Source organism: Taudactylus pleione, unplaced genomic scaffold, assembly GCF_031769625.1.
Source record: "Taudactylus pleione unplaced genomic scaffold, aTauple2 ptg001411l, whole genome shotgun sequence".
Taxonomy (NCBI): domain Eukaryota; kingdom Metazoa; phylum Chordata; class Amphibia; order Anura; family Myobatrachidae; genus Taudactylus; species Taudactylus pleione.
The window spans coordinates 117,057-139,016 of record NW_028285811.1 but is presented as its reverse complement, the minus strand read 5'-3'; positions in this window follow the sequence as shown (position 1 = coordinate 139,016).

The following is a 21,960-nucleotide window of genomic DNA, read 5'->3' as shown; positions in this document are numbered from 1 at the left end:
CCGTCCCTCTCTTCCCCCTCCTGTTTCCTCCACTTGCTGTTCTTCCTTTTTTTCTCTCATCAGTCTGCTTCCAACCCTCTGCTTCTTTCCCCCACTTCTCCTATACCTCCACTCTCAACCACCTCCCTCCATGGTCTTGTTACCCCACTACTAAGCCCCATTCCCTCCTCGTTCTGTCTGTCACCTCCAGGGCTGCCAAGAGAAATTCTGGGCCCGGGTACTGCAACATCCTGTGGGACCACATCATGTATGGCTGCACCCATTTGTGAGTGGGTCTAGCATGTGAGATGCACCCACTCACAGGAGCATGGCATAGCACCCAGCAGCTGGAACTAAAGTAGTAACTACTGTATTAGGATGGCGGGACAGTCCCATAATAGCTGCATTTCTTGTCAGGCTGTATATAGATGCTAAAATGTAACACACAAATTAAAGTGCTTCTACTTTACTTTGTACATCTCTCATGTAAATAACACAAACAATCTATTTTCTATCATAGAGATAGATGTATGAAGGACTTAATTTTTACATAACATCAGGTCGTCTTATACACACACATTCCGCAGCACATATCCTAACCCACTGCTCCATGCTCCTTCTTCACTATCTACCCCTCTGTGTCGCCCCTGTCTGTCTGCCCTTCCCCTTTAGAATGTAAGCTCTCACGAGCAGGGCCCTCATCCTCACGTGCTTCTCCTCCCCCTACTTATAGTATAATTTACTCCTAACTCCCTACAATGGCACCTACCACCTGGTTGCTCATGTCCTGCTGCTTGTGTTTTGCAGCTGAGTTTATAACCTTGTCCTTGTCCTGCATTGTTTTGTATTACTATTAACTGTTTTTCTTGTGTGCTCATTTATGTACTGTGTAAGGCGCTGCGGAACCTTTGTGGCGCCATATAAATAAAGGATAATAATAATAATAATAATAAATCAGTTATCCTATTCTTTATGGATTTGTATATGGTGAAGGGAAGGAGGAAGCCGTCCAGTCTGCCATAATATTATATGACCATGTTTGTTAAAAGTATATTGGCTTATGGAATTTATTTGGGAAATCTACATTCTATTCCTATTGCTGTATATTCCTAGGTGATTATTATGTTCTGAATAGCAACAAGTTCTGGATCACAAATGGGCCTGATGCTGATGTGCTTGTTGTGTACGCAAAGACAAACTCCAATATTCAGCCAGCCTCACACGGAATCACTGCGTTCGTTGTGGAGAAGGTCAGTATAACCTTCTGTAGCTTCTTCCTCAAGAATAGGCAGCTACTTGATTGTAGAATGCGTGGTTGTAGCTCTGCGGGGGACGGAGGCCTTAGGGAAGTATATGTACTGTGTGTTTTACAGTATTTGGTGTTTTCTTTTGAAGGGAACCCCAGGATTTAGCACCACACAGAAACTTGACAAGTTGGGGATGAGAGGATCAAGCACCAGTGAGCTGGTGTTTGACGACTGCAAGATTCCGGGTGAGGCCATTCTCCGTAATATTGCTGGATACAGCCAGTGGAGGAAGGTTGCTTCCATTGCCACCACCACTGTAACTATAATACAGTTACTGAGTACTGTTTTTGCACTGGGTGATAGAATAATAAGTAACATTTACAAACAAAATTTTATTTATTGGGATAGGTTTTGTGAGAAATACAACATACCAATGAAGACATCCCCAGTGGTCCTGACCAGTCCTTCAATACAAAAAATAAAATTTCCCAAAGGATACTATCCATAAAAAAATAGGTCCTACCAAAAAATATAAATTTTCTTTACTATGGGTGTCATCACCATTTGCAAATTGAACTCTACTTTTAGTTACTTTTTTCTCTGAGCTCTACCTAATGTCCCTCTTTACTTATCCCACCTTCATGGGTTAGAAACTTAAAATGAAAATGACTGCCTACTAACATAGAAAATAATTTGCTGTCCTCATTTTGTAGTCTGGTTGGTCAAAGTTTTTTTCCTTTTTAAAATGTATTTTCCTTTTCTTTCAGAGAAGAACATGCTTGGACATTTTGGCAAGGGAGTCTATGTGCTGATGAGTGGGTTGGAGTTGGAGAGACTTCTGCTCACCGGAGGACCATTGAGGTAATTTTTATAAATGAGCAACTGCTACAGTTTCTGTGCAGATGTGGAGTGTAATGTCTTTGCATAAGGGAAACCTGGTAGATTAGGTTTTAGGGTCTAACTATGATGTTCTAATTTACCTCACAATTGTTTCTCCTTGCATAATTCCCCCATATGGTAGTGCAGGAGTGTAATTATACATTAGTCAGGCTGTGTATACTGGATAAATATATAGAACAAAAGATGCTAATCCATAAAGGATCCTTAATTTTCACGGGTTGCTGCTAGTACCTTAGAACAGGTAAACTGCAAACCTATAAATTCTAAAATGAACCAATATATATGTATAACCATATACAATTCAGGCGCATAAGACAAACTAAAAACCCTGATCACATTTAGTATTCCATAGAAGTAGCTCCTTACAGCGGTAGGATCTATATATGCCACTAAACATAAATCCTTAAATAATTTGGAAATGCTTTGCTACCATATGACAATATTATTAATGTTCAATAAGATGCATAGAGTAGAAGAGCAAGTGATAGTCCAAACAAGGAGTGCTTAATGTAATAAAATAAAAATCAATTTTAACTAAAAATAAAACATAATAATACACAATAACACATAATATATGTCAAACTGATAAAAAATGGATTAGGCTGATTCCATAAGTATATCTTTTTCCCTAGAAGAAATCACCTCTGCAGTAGGTGTCCCAAGCATCAAAAAAGGGGAATGATATACACAAATAGTAATAATAAAATATAATGCAAAAAATATACCCACAGTCTTCAACACTCTGACTTGGTGACAATGCACTGTAGAGTCACCAGGTCTTGAATAAGGTTATAATTGTGGTCTGAGTCGGTGTTAGTAGATGCTGGAGCTGATCTTTGGAAATATTCACTTTTTGTCACTCAGTATCTGCTGCTTAGTTCACATTATGCTTTTAGAATATGTTTTATTTGTAAAGCTGTACGCTCATCATCCTCACAAGTCAATTTGTGCACAATCTTTTTGACGCTCCTATGGTAGAACACATACAGAGCATATAGCAATTATTGGACAGTTAGTGTTGAAATTGGAACACAATACAGTAGCAATCTAGCAACGTACAGTATAATAAATAAAAGGTTGCTGTAAAGTACCTACCATGTGCATTTAGAAGGAAATCTATATCTGGTCCGTGTTCTCTCAAATACATGATAGCGCACAGTCTGCAAACTAACAAGAACACCACACTCTTTCAGCCAGGCCTGGATCTGTCGTGTTGTTTTGTGTTCTTTTTTCATGTTTGCAATTATCTTGCTAATGGCTTTGCAGATTTTTGCCATGTTTGATGACAAAATCTGTGGAGAGAACAAGAGAAATACAGTACTGTTACTGAGTACTGTATACAGACTGAGTACAGTATACAGTACATAATTTAATGTTCAGTATCTTAAAAAATATATTATACTGTATAACACAGTACTGTACAGTATTTTAGAACACAGGGGGTATTACATTCTTACATCAGCCGTCACATACTGTACTGTACTTTTTTTAAACAAATATACTGTATACAGTAGTACTGTACAGTACTGTACTGTATGTTGAGAAGTACAGTGTACAGTAAACTGGATACACAAATATGCGTCTAGGGCCGGGGACATTGTAGCAGCACATACTGTGTTAATGGGTCAGTATGAAACAGCAATATTGTGACTCACAAGATGGGCGCCAACCATACACAAGATGGTTGCGAGGCAGTGGGGGGGCTATGGAGTGTTCATCGGTATACAGGGTATGTGAAATGTGGCCTGCTACTGTAGATAGAAACTCAGGGGTCTATTTACTAAGCAGTGTTAGGAGACATTTAAAAGTGATAAGGTACCAACCAAACAGCTCCCAACTGTAATTTTTCAAACACAACCTTGAAAAATTACAGTTGGAAGGTGATTATTTGGTACAGTACGGTACCTTCTCTTTTCACTGTCTCCGAATCACTGCTTAGTGTACAGTGTGTGTATATACTGATATATATATATATATATATATATATATATATATATATATATATACAGACACACATACACTGTATATATATATATATATACACACAGTATACACACACAGTATATAAATATATGTGAAATGGGGCCTGCTCAATGCAACTTAAGGGACATGTATCAAAGCTTGATGTGAGATAAAATAGTGAGATACAGTATATACAGTATAACCAGCTAGTAAATTTAATTTTGCAGGCTGTGTTTAATAAATGATAGTTTTGAGCTAATTAGTGATTTATATTTCCCAATTTATTCTCACATCAAGCTTTCATACAGTACATACAGTATGCCCCTTAATACGCAAATATTTATCTACCGTATGAAGGAGACAAACAGGACAATAAACACAGCAATATTGCGCCTGAAACTAAGATGGCCGCTGAGCAAAACAAGATGGCCATGGGGACAGGACGGTAACTCACAGGAAACTAAAAGGGGGCAGCGGGCGGCTAGGAATCGATCAATGTTATACTGTGTGTTTGATAGAAACTCGATACGCAAATAAGCGACTACAGGGACGGGGCATACTGAGGCAGCGGGATATTAAACAGCAATATTGCGACTGAAACTAAGATGGCCGCTGAACAAAACAAGATGGCCGCGGGGACAGGAAGTTCACTCACGGGAGACTAAACACAGCAAAATGACAGTGAACCATACATACTGTAGCAATCTACTTACATTACCAGTGGGTTGATACTGTATGAAACAGCTGTAGAAGTTCAGGGTACAGCAACAAAGGTGTCTGAGACGCTATATTATACTACCAGAGACAAAAGAATTCCTTCCCACTGAAAATCTGGCCACTGACTGGTGTATTTGAAAAATGCACTTCCTTGTGGTCCAATGGCATGGCAGAGTTTCGGCGGTAAGGTTTTCTTTGTCTCTGGTAGCATAATAGAGCGTCTCAGACTGGCCTAGCTATTCACACTAGGAATCTGCTACTTAACTGTACGGACTTGCTGCTCAGATTGTCTCATCGGCATGTATCAACAGTACGAACCCTTGAGAAACTACTATCCACAACGCTGTCTGACTTCTAAGTCGCTGTTGTTGCTGCTCATTACCATGATCTACCTCTGCAACTCTGCCTGACTTCCGAGTCACCTTTGTTGCTGTACCCTGAGCTTCCTGCAGTATCAACCCGCTGGTACTGTAAGTAGCTTGCTATGTATGGTTCACAGTCATTTTGCTGTTTGCTGTGTTAGACGCTGAGTTGTGTAGCGAGTTTCTATGACACACCGTATGCCGCTGATCGATTCCTAGCTGCTTGCTGCCCCTTTTAGTCTCCCGTGAGTGACTGTCCTGTCCCCGCCACCATCTTAGTTTCAGTCACAATATTGATGTGTTTAATATCCCGCTGCCTCAGTATGCCCCGTCCTTTGCCCATCCCCGTAGACGCTGATTTGCGTAGTGAGTTTCTATGACACACCGTGATCGATTCCTAGCCACGCGCTGCCCCTTTTAGTCTCCCGTGAGTGACTGTCCTGTCCCCGCCGCCATCTTCTTTTGCTTAGTGGCCATCTTAGTTTCAGTCGCAATATTGCTGTGTTTAATATCCCACTGACTTGGTATGCCCCGTCCCCGTAGACGCTGATTTGCGTATCAAGTTTCTACACACACCGTTTACCGCTAGTGTTTCCTAGTCTCCCACTGCCCCTTTTAGTCCCTGTCCTCGAGGCCATCTTCTGTTTCCTCAGCAGTCATCTTAGTTTCAGTTGTAATACTGCTGTGTGTAATGTCCTGTTTGTCCTTCGTAGACGCATCTTTGCGTATTAAGGGACATACTGTACTGTATGTATCAAAGCTTGATGTGAGATAAAATTGGGAAATATATATTACCAATAAGCTCAAAATTATCATTTATTATGGCCACATTTCATACTACAGTACTGAATCTGCTGGTGTAAATGTGAGGAAATTTAATGTGTAATACTTTTTAGCCGTTGCTGTATAGTATGTTTAGCCCTGGTCATGACAGTACAGTATGCCTGATATACAGTACAGTACTGTATATATTCGGAACTGATTTAGAGCGTCAAATGTGCTATTTGTATAACATAAATTTAAACTTACTGTGTACTATACCATTAGAAGCATTAGTGTAAAAGTTAAAGTAAATGTGCAAAGAAGTGCAATAATGCAATGATAGGTACAGTACAGTATAATACTGTACTGTACTGTATGTGCATACAATTATACTGTATACAGTACATACAGTAAATACAATGTAAGGTGTGGAATATTAAATAATATACCTGTATCATTTTTTATTTGTCTTTTTTTGTACTGCCCTACACAGTACAGTATGTGTGAGGGTCAGGTCTACTGTACTGTATATTCTGAATGAAATAATTTTTTTATATTCATATATTATGGCATTTTTAGACTGAAATACTGTACACAGTACTGTAATATTCCGCACCTTAAATTGTATTTACTGTACGTACTGTATGTAATTGTATGCAAATATTATACCTACAGTACAGTATCATTGCATTATTGCACCATTTTGCACATTGAACTTTTACACTAATGGTTCTAATGGTACTGTACACACCAAGTTTTGATTTATGTTATAAAAATAGCACATTTGTCATTTTATTACTGATGAGCTGACACCTACCGTACAGTACTGTACAGGATATCATTAGGGAGTGTTTTTAGACACCTGTATTATTTATTATCTTGTGCCTCTATACAACCTCACAATATTGGTTAGGGCTTTAACAGTTGGCGCTGTATAACACACACACACAGTGTTAGGAGACAGTGAAAAGAGATACTGTAAGGTACTTTACCAACCAATCAGCTCCCAAATGTAATTTTTCAAATGCAATGTTGAAAAATTACAGTTGGGAACTGATAGGTTGGTGCAGTACTGTACGGTACCTTACAGTACCGTATCTCTTTTCACTGTCTCCTAACACTGCTTAGTACTGTGTACAGTACAGTACTGTATGTACTGTATTTGATTGGATCTATATTTACTGTTGAAAAAAAACACTCAAAACAACTTTTAAACTAAAACTAAAAGTAAAGTACAGTACTGTCTTTATCCGGCATTTGAAGCACAGGTTTTTTTGTTGGTCCCGCTTTGTACCCCTTTTGGCACAGACAAACAAATTACTGGGTATACAGTATAGTAGCACTTTTAGCCATTGATTTGCAGATGGACACGAGCATTTATTCTGTGTGAAAGGGTCAACATACTGTACAGTACTGTACGTCGAAATTACCAGGTCAAAGGACCCTTTCACATAGTAAAAATCTGTTAATCACCAAAATTACTGCACCAAGTACAGTAAAGTGATTTACTGTAAATGCTACAGTACTGTAATTTGCTTTTCTGTGTGATAGGGTTGTTACTGGAGTTGTATAGAGTACAGTAGCAGCACATTCTTGAAAGTGCAGTATGAGTACTGTAATTGTTTACAGTGTTGTAATGTGAAACATTTACTGTATACAGTACATGCATTTCCACTATTTTACTTAACATTGTATTTAGTGTCTTTATACTTGTGTATTTCAGAGTGCACCAAACTGGCAAAATGGTGAAGAGCAAAGGTTTTTACAACACCGGAAACTCATCTTGCCCACTTCCAATGACCAAAAGGCTGAGTGCACTAGTCCTTCAACTGTCTATAAGCAAACCTTCCAAGAAGAAAACAGGGAAGCAAAAGGTACCTGTTCTTGTTAAAGCAAGGAAGAATGCAAAGCCCAAGAACAACAATTTGCAACTGGACATAGGAGAAAATGGACAAGGGAAAGTGGAGCAACCCATGAACATCCAGAACCAGGAGGAAACACCAGTGATTTATGGACCCGAAGAACTGGACACCTTGGAGCCTCTGGTTTGTACACCTGTGGAAGATGTATTCCACTCACCAACTTGTCGAAAACTGTCCTTCCAAGAAGATAATGCATGCACATGTAGCTGTGCTAGGATGGTGAGAGTCCTCGTGGGAAAACTTGGTCATCTGGAGGCGAAAACTGACAACTTGAAAGAAGAGCTGAAGGAAGGGCTGAAGGACACCATTGCAGAAGCAATGAAAGAAGCAATCTGGCAAAGTAAAGAAGAATGGCAAGAGGCCGCTGCCCAGAGTACCAGGAAGAGACATGACCAGGCAATCCAGTGAAATGGTCACACCGGATGAATTTGAGCCTGAGGATAATGACGACAATTTCAACTTGGAGACTGACCCATTCTTCCACTTGCTAGATATGGACACTACAGTGGCATCAGAGCACTTGGACATGACACCAGTGCCATCATGCAGCCTGCCTCAGTGGGAGAGTACACCAGTGGCATCATATTGCCTGCCTGAATGGTCAGTTGACGAATCAAGGATCAACAATGCAAGCATGCCTGTACTTTTACCAGGAACACCTGTCATGTCGAGCACCCCAGCACCACTGACTGTATTTGGAACACCCTTACCGGATATACCACTATCTGTAATCAATATTGACAAGGACAATGAAATTTACAGAGCTGCCAATTGTGAGATGCATCGATATGCACAAGCAATACTTCAAGAACACATGCCCTACAACCTCTATTGCAATTGGACCAAGTGGGTGAACTTTGAAGGCAGTCTGAAGAAAGTGCCAATTCCCAACAATTTAAGAGAAGATATCCTATCAAGATGCCGGACAAGATTCAGGATTGGAAAGAAGAACTTACGCGGATAAAGGACACATTGAATGGGGTGCTGCGCATGCCAAGGAAACATGCATGGAGGACAGACACACATACAAGTACAGATCTTCAATCAACAAACACGACTTGAAGAAACTTGTCAGAAGACAGGACGACTCGGCGTCGCCGCTGGCCAGGATGTGGCCGTGGCAGAAGAAAGAAGTGGAGGACAGGAGAGGACTAAAGGGGTGGAAAGCAAAAGAGCTAAAGAAGTTCCCCCCAAAAGCCTCTTCCACCATAACAGATAGGCCCTCTGTGAGGCCAACGGAACATTAAACCCAACCTACAGTAGACCAACAGGTCTGAAGAGAGGAAGACCCATGTGAAGAAAGAAGTGGAGGACAGTAGAGGACTACGGGGGTGGAAAGCAAAAGAGCTGAAGAAGTCCCCTCCCCCCTCAAAGCCTCTTCCACCATAACAGGTAGGCCCTCTATGAGGCCAACTGTACTGTACATTAATACTGTAATTTGTTAGGCTGGTGAGATACAGTAGGGTTGATATTAATGTTAACAGTAGTTTAGTGTGACACACTATTAGAGCAGGAAAGGGCCTTGCATGGCCTCTCCTACAGGGACCTCTGTGTGGGACTGAGTGGGACCAAGAACAAGAGTATCTCCTGTGAGTACTGTACCTGTGTGTCTGTCTTTTACTGTCTGTTCATCTCTGCCTATCCTCCTTTCTTCGGGGCGTACAGTGGACCTTGCACTCCGATGCAAGATAGAGTATGCACCTGGTATAGGTGAAACTCTGGATCTGAGGCCAAAAGTGCCAGTGATGATTTTAACTTAAAAGCCTAATCTTTTTGTGTAGTCCTCAGTCCAGTAGGGCATATTGGTCGGCATTGAGGAAGGACTGTTCTCACGTCATCTCCTTCCTCCTAGGTACTGTACAGTAGTCATGTCTGTGTCCAGCTTGGAACTCCAGGACGTGCCAGCGGCAGAAGAAAGAAGCAGGGGACAGAAGAGGACTATGGGGGTGGAAAGCAAAAGATCTAAAGAAGTTCCCCCCCTCAGTATGTTAGGTTAAATAAAAATTGTCATTAATTTATAAAATTGGTGTTTGTACTGTACAGTATGTAATTCAGTCTTTAAGTGCGTCTGAGACCCAACACGTGCATCTGTAAAAAGGTACAAAAAGTCAATAACACATAGATGCAGGGGCGTATCTTCCTATTGGCCAGGATTTCACTCACCAGGGGCACGCCGGCCGATGGTGGTTGCCGCCCACAGTCATATACTGTACAGTATCCCTGTTGCCAGTCCCAGTGATTTCACGGCTGCCCGGTACTTACAGTAGTATACAGTACAGTAGACATACAGTACTGTACACACTGAGGGCCGTATTCAATTTAGGGGTCTATTTACTTTTTTTAGCCGATCTCATCTTTTCACTCCAAGGGGTCTATTTACTGTACTAAGCAGTGTTAGGAGACAGAGTGAAAAGTGATAAAAAAGTGATAAGGTGCCAGCCAATCGGCTCCCAACTGTAATTTTTCAAACACAGCCTGTGAGATGACAGTTGGGAGCAGATTGGTTGGCACCTTGACACTTTCTTATCACTTTTCACTCTGTCTCCTAACACTGCTTAGTACAGTAAATAGACCCATTGGAGCGAAAAGACGTGATCGGCTAAAAAAAGTTTAGCCGATTACGTCATTTTGCCAGGCGGAAAATTATCGCCGTATTCAATTTGAAAGACTTTCTGCTTAGGCGGGAAGTCAATGCAATGTACAGTAAGACAGTATGCGAAAAACTTTCACCTACTGTATCAATAGCAGGCGGAAAAAAATGGTGAATTCGGGTGCAACGTTGTGGGAAGCCTTCAACATGCAGTCTTCAGACAGTCCCCTAAAGGTACTCTAAACTGCGTAAATTTTTTTTTAAAAAAACACTGACAGTCAGAACACCCCAAAAATTCACTTTCATTTTGGGGGCGGAAGAAAAAAAATTTGGGGGACAAAGTTAAACATGTAAGGGTAAATTTACTAAGATGGGAGTTCTATTTAAGAAGTTACTGTAGTGTATGTTGCCCATAGCAACCAATCAGATTCTACTTCTACTATTTATCTACAGTAGCACCTTCTAGAAGATAATACCTGGAATCTGATTGGTTGCTATGGGAAACATCACTTCTTAATAGAACTCCCATCTTAGTAAATTTACCCCCTAATATATGAAATGTACTGAGTTTAGTAAGGGTTGGATAACAATACTGAACAAAAGTAGCGAAGAATTTTTTTTTAAAAAGTGCTACATGGGTATACCATAGATCTGGGCATGCGCCTGAGATACGATGACGTACAGTATTGTAGGACATACTCAAGCCAGGTGCAACCTTGGTATTGCAGGCGGCTGTAGTGTAATGGTAAATAATCAAACCAATACATTACGTTGCTTGCACAACCCTTTTGCGGGTTCGAAACTTGGAAGGTTACGTTTTGTATTTTTTATTATTATCACAGAGTCAAGGTTACACTTTTTTGTCATAAAGTACTGTGGCATAGAAATACCAGAATTTCTGGATTATTTTAAAACAAAATAAAATTATACAGCATATATTTTAAAGGTCTCGAACCAGCGGGACAAGAAAATGGAAGATGCAGTAGGGCTAGGCATTAGCCCCCTAGACTACTGCATCTACTGTACTAGAGTCATGGAATCACTACAATGTCTACAGTAAGTCCAGGACAGTGCCGACAGTATTGTACTTACAATAATACAGACAACTGGGCAAGCGCAGTGCTATGAGACTCAAAACGCCACAGTGTAGCGCGTGACTAGCAATGGGCTACTGTATATGTCGTATGGAGCAACAAACTACAGTACTGTAGCTGGGCACATCTACAGTACATACAGTATAATGTATTGAGTTTTGTAAGGGTTGGATAACAATACTGAACTACAGTACTATAGTGAACATTTAAAAAAAAAATATATATAAATTATCAAGGTCTCGAACAGAAGGAGAGAAGTGTAAGCAAAGCGGATCACATAACCCCTTGCCCACAAGTCTCTCCTAGTAAGAATTGCATCTGTCCTCTACAGTACTTTATGTGACATCTCCAGTACCGTACGATGAAGTAATCAGGCAGCTGTAGTGTAGAGGTAAGAAATCGAACTTCTACATTGCAGACGTCTGTACAACCCGGTTCTGGGTTAGAAACCTGGAAGGTTAAACTTTTTTTTTTATTATTATTATTATTATTATTATTATTAGACAGTCAAGGTTACACTTTTTATTTTTTAATATTATTATTATTACACAGTCAGTGTGTAATACGGAGATCCCACTTTCACTGTGTGTGAATCATGACCCGCTACTGTATGATCTTCCATATACACCATGGCATAGCGCTACAAGGGTATGGCTATGGCACAGCACCCCTGGCAATGCATTGCAACCCCTCCACTGGGCACTCGCCAGAGATCCCATTTGTACCGTAACCCCTCGGAGCTGGCTAACAGTCACCACAGCGCCAACTGTGCAGACATTGAAGCAAGTTTGCGCTCTAATGCAGTCAGTGTAATACAGAGACTTCCCTCCCAAACAAAGCCCACTACTGTAGCACTTTCTGAAGTTACTATTCTGTATACTGTAAGTACTGTAAGTCTGGGACAGTGCAGAATGTCACAAGTGTGAAAATTCAGCAGTACTGTACTGTAGGAATGCAGACAACTGGGCATGTGCCATGGCATTGTGCTACTTGATTTATGGCTTGGCTCCACTGGGCATGCGGCACACATTCCATTTTCATTGAAACCCCTCCACTGGGCATGCGCCAACCACGCTAACATTGACGCAATTTTGCGGTTTAAATGCACAGCCAGTTTGTAATGCAGAGCCCTCTCTCTTAAACAGAGCCCACTACCAGTCGCTGGTCATAAAAAATCACTATAGTGTCCAAGTCTGAGACAGCGCTGGCATTGATGCAAGTTTGCGTTCTAAGGTACAGTACAGTATGTATAGTAATAAAAAATCCAACTTTCGCTGTTTGACTCTCGAAGCACTGGGCATGCGTCCACATGTACTGTATTGAATACTGAATATTTTAAGTGAAGATTTTAAAAATAATAAAAACATATATATTTTCAAGGTCTCGAACCCATGGAACAAGAAGAAGGGAGAAGTGGTGAGACTAGGCATTAGACCGCTAGGCTACACGCTTCACCCATTACTAGAGCTCTGTAGTTTGTAAAGTAATGAAACCACTACAATGTATAAGTCTGGGATATTGCCGACAGTATTTACATTTGCGCAAGTGTGATTTCAACCACACAGTCAGTGTGTAATACAGAGCTTAATGATTTCAAACTTTATTAGACATTCTTCCACCGCTTTATTATACATTCCTGATTCCATGTGGAAAACACTGTAATACTGTATAGTGTACCGAATCACCACTTCTGTCAACCAATCATCGGGCGGTGATACAGAACATACATTGGAAATCAGACGCATGCGCTATGTAGTTTAGGAAAAGTTACACCTGGTGGGCAAAAAGTTGTATTACACGTAATGACTTTCTTCCAGGGTTAGGCTATGCTACATTACTAAACTTTCTTTGTGGTGCGACTCATGGCGTGGTGTGTGGCGTGCCATGCGTGGCATGAGAGATAACGCTATGATGCAGCATAATTCCTGGCACATCGGTATCTGTTGTTGGAAGGTGTGGAAATTGTTCCTGCCATGTCGATATGCCTGTGCGGTGTGTCGTTTAGAGAAGCAAGGCCAACGATCCAATGAATAGAAATGAGATATCATTTTGGATGACTTTTCTATTTTAAGAAATGACGGGTCCAAATTGTTAGTCCAGTCATCACTTGATAGGTTATGTAAATTCGTATTTGCATAATGTTGCAATTGAAAATATGCAAAAGTGTGATTTTTAAGGAAACCACATTTTTCTATCGCTTTATGAAAGGATAACGGTTTCCGGGAAGAAATCTCCATAATGCATCTAAGAGAGGAGAGTCCTGATCTAGACCAGGCATAGAAGGGATAATTGGAACTACCGTTTTGAAAAGCTGGGTTCCCGCATATTGGCAAGAACAGGGATTCAAAGGGATTCAGATTCCAAGATTTCCTTAACTTCAACCACACTGTTCTAGTAGACATTAGCAATGGATTTTCTGTCACAGTAAGTGGGATGTCTTTTTTTTTCATATGGAGAAAGGCTACAAGATTAAAGTCTGGAATGATTAGTATTGGCGTAGTGGTTTTTAGCATGCATCCAGTCTCTAATATACTGGCAAACAGCTGCCTGATTATAAAAGCCTATATGAGGGAAGTTTATACCCCCTTCTTTTTTGTTTTTTTGTCGAATTTTAAGGCTGATTCTGGGTTTGTTGCCATTCCATATAAAGCATCGTAAAGTGGCATTCAAGTTTTGTTCATCCTTATTAGTTAGGACTATAGGTAATACTTGTAAAACATATAATAGTTTGGAAAGGATATCATTTTTATAAGTTGTGCACAACCTAAAAAAGATAATTGTAGATTTTGCCAATTACCCAGTTTTTCCGTGATTTTGGAAATTACTTTGGTAATATTAAGTGAGTATAGTGAAGAGATATTTATTGGCAATTGAATACCCAAGTAAGGGATAGAAGAATTTGCCCTAAGGAGATTTAGGTTAGTTGCCCATCGGGGACACTGGACTGGAGATAAAGCCATGGCTATCGATTTTTGGATATTTATAGAAGATCCTGAAATTAGGCCAAATTGAGATATCTTAGATATGACCTCCCTCATACCATCTTCGGGGTTAGAGAAAAAGAGAAGTAAATCGTCAGCAAAAGCTAGAATCTTCAGATATTTAGAGCCTATAGGAATGCCTTCAAAGTTTTTAGGTTTTGCAGGATACGCAGCAGGAGGTCCAAGGCTAAATTGTTCCCCTAGCAAGATGGACTGGGGCCCGTATCAGATTGTTAACAATTAGTTTGGTAGTGGGGTTGGAGTAGAAAAAACGGATCAAACCAATGAATCTAGGGTCCTGATTTAAGAGTGTAATGGGACGATAGAATCCCACCAGTTCCTCATCTTTATTAGGTTTTGTCAGTAGTATAGTATGGGCTTTGTTGAAGTCTGGATAGTATGCCCTGCCTTTTCTGATTTGTTGAAATAGAGACGTAAGAGCAGGGGTCAACTCATCACATAAGAGCTTATAGTACTCGCCACTAAAGCCATCTAGCCCTGGAGCTTTGTTAAGTTTAAATGATTGAATGGTGCGCCAGACCGCTTCTACCGTCACATCCGATTCCAAAATCTCCCATTGCGACATTGTAAGTTTTGGTAATTGAGCCTCTGAAAGTATGGATAAATCTTATTGGGGAGCGTCAGGGTTAGCTAGATATAGTTCTGAATAAAAAGAATGAAAGTTATTTGCTATGTCAGATTGTGAAGTGATGGTATCACTTGGGCTTTTCAATTTGGAATAAATTTCCTTTTAGATTGTTGGTGGACAATATATGATAGTAGTTTTCCTGCCTTCCCACCCCATCTAAAATATCTATTTTTAGCGTAGTACACTTTCAGCTGAGCTTTGTTGGAAAGTTTCCATGAGATTTTTGTGTTGTATGTAAGTGTCTTTATGGGTTTCTGATGGATTAGTCAGATAATTATGGCAAGCTTCGCTAAGATATTGGTTAAGTTTTTGAACGTTTTCCCTTCGTTCTTTATTTCTATGTGACATATAGGTGATTACGTGGCCCCGCATAACGGCCTTAGCCGCAGACCAAAATAAAACTGGGTCATTTTGGTGTATCTCGTTGGTGGTTCTATAGCAGTCCCACTTATTTTTTAGATATTTTTAAAAATCCTCTTTTACATATAGGTAGGATGGGAAGCACCAGTTTTTATTTTTATCTTGTGGGGAGTTCAGAGAAATGTCTAAATATATGGGTGCATGGTCTGATATTTCCTATATAAGCCTTTTGTAGTCTCGGAAGAAGTGAGTCTGCAGCAAGAATATGATCTATCCTAGTAAAGACATTATGTACATGTGAGAAGAATGTAAATTCTCTGCTATCATGATTTAGTAGTCTCCATGGATCTATTAGGTTATGATGTGAGGTTAATAGTCGAATTCCATCCCTCTGTCCAGTATGATGTGATGGAAGAGTTGGTGATCTATCAATGGAAGAATCAATTAAAAGGTTAAAGTCGCCACCAACTATTAAGTTGGGGGTGTCCATTTTCATTAATAGATTGGAAATTTTGAAAAAGAAGTCGAATTTAGGTGTATTTGGGGCATATATGTTGTGCATAATGAATATTTCGCCAAAATTTTTTATGCTAAGTATAATAAAACGCCCGTCAGGATCAATAAAAGATTTAAGTACATCATACTCCAATCGTCTATTAAGTAAGCTCGCCACACATCTGTTTTTACGTATAAGGAGTTGCTATACATTCACCAATCCATTGACCAGACAGTCTAGCATAGGGCATATCGACCCAATGAGTCTCCTGCAACAGTACAACATCTGGGTTAAAGGATTTCATATGAGTTGCCACTTTTTTCCATTTTATGGCTGAGTCTACACCTACTACATTCCAAGATAGGAAATGCAACTTCGAAACAGTATTAGTCATAAAATAATCAAATAACAATGGAGGATCGGTTATTATTAACCAATCCCTCTCCTTGTATGGCCTGCAATATATAATGTATTAGGTTTCGAAGCCATCGTCCCATCCCAGTTAGCTGGATGATTTGACTTCTGAATATGTGGATCGTACTGAAAAGCAACCAGCTGTATCTGGAGATATGGGCCACCCCCGACCCCGGGTCCACCGCTCAAGGAAAAAAGACGGAGAAAGAAGAAAAAACAAAAGGAGACTATTGATAGTGTATCCAGTTGTAAACCTGTGAGTCTTAGACTCAATGCAACTTAGAAAAACTGGATAGCCACCTCTAGGATGGATATCTTAGTTCAGCCGTTAGGAGGGGAATGGTTATGCCCATCAGGTGAGCGTGTTGGCAGATTGAAGTGAGATCTAGCTGCCTGTGGTGTGTCAAAAGGTGATTGATTTACCATCTAGTATGACTCTCAGTTTTGCTGGGTATTGATGAACAAATTTAAGTTTCTTTTCAAAGAGAAATTTGCAGATCGGACTAAATTCTCTTCTTTTAAGAGAAACAACGGCTGAGAAGTCCTGAAAAATGAGTACCGTGAAATCACGGATTTTAAGGGAGGAGACCTTACGGTATGCTCGTAAGATGTTCTTTATCTCGAAAATCTAAAAATCTGGCTATCACCTGTCTGGGATTGTTATTTTTAGACTGGCGTTCAGGGCCAATACGGTGACAGCGTTCAATGGCCATCATGCCATTAGTAGTAGAGACCTGAAGGGCACTCACCAGATCTACAGTAAGTCGTTGAGGTCTGGGCCTTTGATCGACTCAGGGAATCCCAGGAATCGCAGATTGTTGCATCTATTGCGATTTTCCTGGTCATCTAATTTGTCAGTTAAGTCCTCTATAACCTTGGATTTTATATCTACAATATTCTGCAATGCAATTAGAGCATCTTCGTTGTCACTGGTACGCTGTTCCAGATCTACTATACTTTTAGTGTTGGATTCAAGCTTAGTTAAAATTGTATTTATGGACACCTGGATGGTATCCATGTTTTTTATCTATGGATGTTTGGATGTTATCTAATTTTTTATCCATTTATTGGAAAATTGGAAGATCATCCTGAGACATATCGGATACAGGAGAGAGTAGATCCGCCTGTGAAGGGGAAGGCTGAGATTCTTCCACTTTGGTTACATTCTGTGTTATGGTGTTTTTGTTTTGTTGAGATTTATTACCTCCTTTGTTTGGGTTACCCATTCTCTGGGGTAGCTGTGTATGATTGTATAGAAATCTTTCCATACCAATTTTTCCATACCATATCTTCTTTCCTTTCCAGACCAATAGAAATATAGCTGCTCTTTTTTCATATATATATATATATATTAGGGGTGTGCACCGGCCACTTTTCGTGTTTTGTGTTTTGGTTTTGGATCTGGATCTTTCTTCGTGTTTTGGATCTGGATTGGTTTTGCCAAAACCACCCTTCCGTGTTTTGGGTTCTGGGTTTTGTGTTTTGGATCTGTATTTTTTTTTAAAAAAGCATAAAAACAGCTAAAATCACAGAATTTGTAGGTTTTTCTGCTCCTATGCTATTATTAACCTCAATAACCTTAATTTCCACTCATTTCCAGTCTATTCTGAACACCTCACACCTCACAATAGTGTTTTTATGTCCAAAACGTTGCACCGAGGTAGCTGGATGACTATGCTAAGCGACACGAGTGGGCGGCACAAACACGTGACCCATCTAGGCGTGAAACTGCAGTGGCAGGCAGGATGGCAGTTTGAAAAACTAGGCCCCAAACTGTACATAATGCAAAGAAAAAAAAGAGGTGCAAGATGGAATTGTCCTTGGGCCCTCCCACCCACCCTTATGTTGTATAAACAGGACATGCACACTTTAACAAACCAATCATTTCAGCGCCAGGGTCTGCCACACAACTGTGGCTGAAATGATTGGTTCGTTTGGGCCCCCACAAAACAAGCTGGCAATTAATGTGTCCCTGCACAAACTGGCTCTATGGAGGCAAGATGTCATCCTCATCCTCCTCATCCACCGATTCCTCACCCTCTTCAGTGTGTACATCCTCATCCTCACAAAGTATTAACTCGTCCCCACTTGAATCCACCACCACAGGTCCCTCTGTACCTTCTGGAGGCTGGTCTCCCTGGAAGAGCTGATAATTCATTTTGATGAACATCATCTTCTCCACATTCTGTGGAAGCAACCTCCTACGCCTTTCGCTGACAAGGTTCCCGGCTGCACTAAACACTCTTTCGGAGTACACACTGGAGGGGGGGCAACTCAGGTAAAATAGAGCCAGTTTGTACAGGGGCCTCCAAATTGCCTCTTTTTCCTGCCAGTACAGGTATGGACTGTCTGCCATGCCTACTTGGATGCTGTCACCGATGTAATCCTCCACCATTCTGTCAATGGTGACAGTATCATATGCAGTGACAGTAGACATGTCAGAAATTGTTGCCAGGTCCTTCAGTCCGGACCAGATGTCCAAACTTGGTCCTGCCTGCCCTGCATCACCGCCAGCGGGTTGCTTAGGATACCTAAGTTTTTTCCTGGCAGCCCCAGTTGCAGGAGAAAATGAAGAAGGAGCCGTTGACGTGTCACGTTCCGCTTCAGCTGACAGTGTGTTCACCAGCAGGTCTTTGCACCTCTGCAGGCTTGTGTCGGCCGGAAAGAGAGACACCACATAGGCTTTAAACCTAGGATCGAGCACGGTGGCCAAAACGTAGTGGTCTGATTTCAACAGATTGACCACCCTGGAATCCTGGCAAAGCGAATGAAGGGCTTCATCCACAAGTCCCACATGCCGAGCGGAATTGCTCCGTCTTAGCTCCTCCTTCACTTTCTCCAGCTGCTTCTGCAAAAGCCTGATGAGGGGAATGACCTGACTCAAGCTGGCAGTGTCTGAACTGACTTCACGTGTGGCAAGTTCGAAGGGCTGGAGAACCTTGCACAACACGGAAATCATTCTCCACTGCGCTTGAGTCAGGTGCATACCCCCTCCTTTGCCTATGTCATAGGTGGATGTATAGGCTTGTATGGCCTTTTGCTGCTCCTCCATCCTCTGAAGCATATAGAGGGTTGAGTTCCACCGCGTCACAACCTCTTGCTTCAGGTGATGGCGGGGCAGGTTCAAGAGTGTTTGCTGGCGCTCCAGTCTTCGGCACGCAGTCGCTGAATGGCGAAAGTGGCCAGAAATTTTTCGGGCCACCCAAAGCGTCTCCTGCACGCCCCTGTCGCTTTTCAGAAAATTCTGCACCACCAAGTTTATTGTGTGAGCAAAACATGGGACGTGCTGGAATTTGCCCAGATGTAATGCCCGCACAATATTGGTGGCGTTGTCAGATATCACAAATCCCCAGGAGAGTCTAAGTGGGGTAAGCCACTGGGCGATGATTTCCCTCAGTTTCTCTAAGAGGTTGTCGGCGGTGTGCCTCTTACTGAAACCGGTGATACACAGCGTAGCCTGCCTTGTAACGAGCTGGCATTTCTGAGATGCTGCTACTGGTGACGCTGCTGCTGTTGCTGCGTAAGGTGATACATCTACCCAGTGGGCTGTCACAGTCATATAGTCCTTAGTCTGCCCTGTTCCACTTGTCCACATGTCCGTGGTTAAGTGGACATTGTGTACAACGGCATTTTTCAGGACACTGAGGACACTTTTTCTGACGTTTCTGTACAGTCTCGGTATCGCCTGCCTAGTGAAGTGGAATCTAGACGGGATTTGGAACCGGGGACACACTACCTCCATCAATTGTCTAAATCCCACTGCACTAATGGCGGATACCGGACGCACGTCTAACACCAACATAGCAGTCAAGGCCTCAGTTATACGTTTTGCTTCAGGATGACTGCTGTCGTACTTCATCCTCCTCGCTAAGGACTGTTGGAGGGTCAATTGTTTAGTAAAAGTAGTGGTGTTCCTACTTCCTCTCTGGGATGATGAACGACTCCCAGCAGCAGCAACAGCAGCAGCGGCAGCAGTAGGCGTAGCAATGTAGGATCCTCCGGAGGAATCCCGGATAGGAGAGTCAGTCATGCCAGTGACATGGCCTGCAGGACTACTTCCGATCCTAACTAAGGAGGAAATTGACGAGGAGGGAGTTGACGGTGTGGTTTGCAGGCGCTTGGATACAACAGGACAACGGGATTTAGGTGTCCCTGGACTGCTTACGGTCTTAGCCAAAGTTTCTGAACTTGACAGTAACTTTTTATGAACGCGCTGCAGGTGCCGTATAAGGGAGGATGTTCCTAGGTGGTTGACGTCCCTACCCCTACTTATTTCACCTTTACATATGGTACATATGGCAAGACAGTTGTTGTCCGGATTTGGATAGAAATATTGCCAGACCAAAGAGGTGGAATGTTTGGTCTTCTGCCCAGGCATGACCGTGATGGGCTTTTTCATCCCACGGACAACAACTGTCTCCCCCGGAGCCTGATTTAAACAAACCACATCACCATCAGAATCCTCCTCGCCAACTTCCTCCTCAGCGCCAGCTACACCAGTATCCTCATCCTGTTGTACTTCAACAGTGACATCTTCAATTTGCATATCAGCAAGTGGACTGTGGGTGCTCCTTTCAGCACTTGCAGGGGGTGTGCAAATGGTGGAAAGAGCCACCTCTTCCCGTCCAGTGCTGGGAAGGTCAGGCATCGCAACCACCACCACACTTGGACTCTCCTTGGGGATTTGTGATATCTTCTTAGAAAGCACAGTTCTTCGCTGTGCTTTTGCCAGCTTAACTCTTTTGATTTTTTTAGTGGGAGGAGGGCTTCCATCGTCATGTGAAGCTGAACCACTAGTCATGAACATACTAGGGATCGACCTTAGCCGTTCCTTGCCACTCCGTGTCGTAAATGGCATATTGGCAAGTTTACGTTTCTCTTCAGCTGATTTAAATGTCTTTTTCAAGGTCATTTTCCTGAACTTTGCCATTTGGGATTGTATGTGCCCTCTACTATGACATTGGGCATCGGCCTTGGCAGACGACGTTGATGGCATGTTATCGTCTATGTCATGACTAGTGGCAGCAGCTTCAGCACTAGGAGGAAGTGGTTCTTGATCTTTCTCTATTTTATTTTTATCGGAGAAAGTTTGGTCCTCCATTTATGTTATATCGATTTGATATATACGTGCGGCTAAACACAGAAAATAATTTTTTTTTGGGTTTGGACTGGAGTGTACTTTGTGGGTTACAGCACCCTTTAACGGTCAAGCCAGCCGGCCCTTTACTTATGACACAGGCGCACGCTTGGCACTACTTTGTTGATGCACGTGCGGCTACTGCGCACACAATTCACAAACACAGAAAATAATTTTTTTTTGGTTTGGACTGGAGTGTACTTTTGGGGGTTACAGCACCCTTTAACGGTCAAGCCAGCCGGCCCTTTACTTATGACACAGGCGCAGGCTTGGCACTACTTTGTTGATGCACGTGCGGCTACTGCGCACACAATTCACAAACACAGAAAATAATTTTTTTTTTGGTTTGGACTGGAGTGTACTTTGGGGGTTACAGCACCCTTTAACG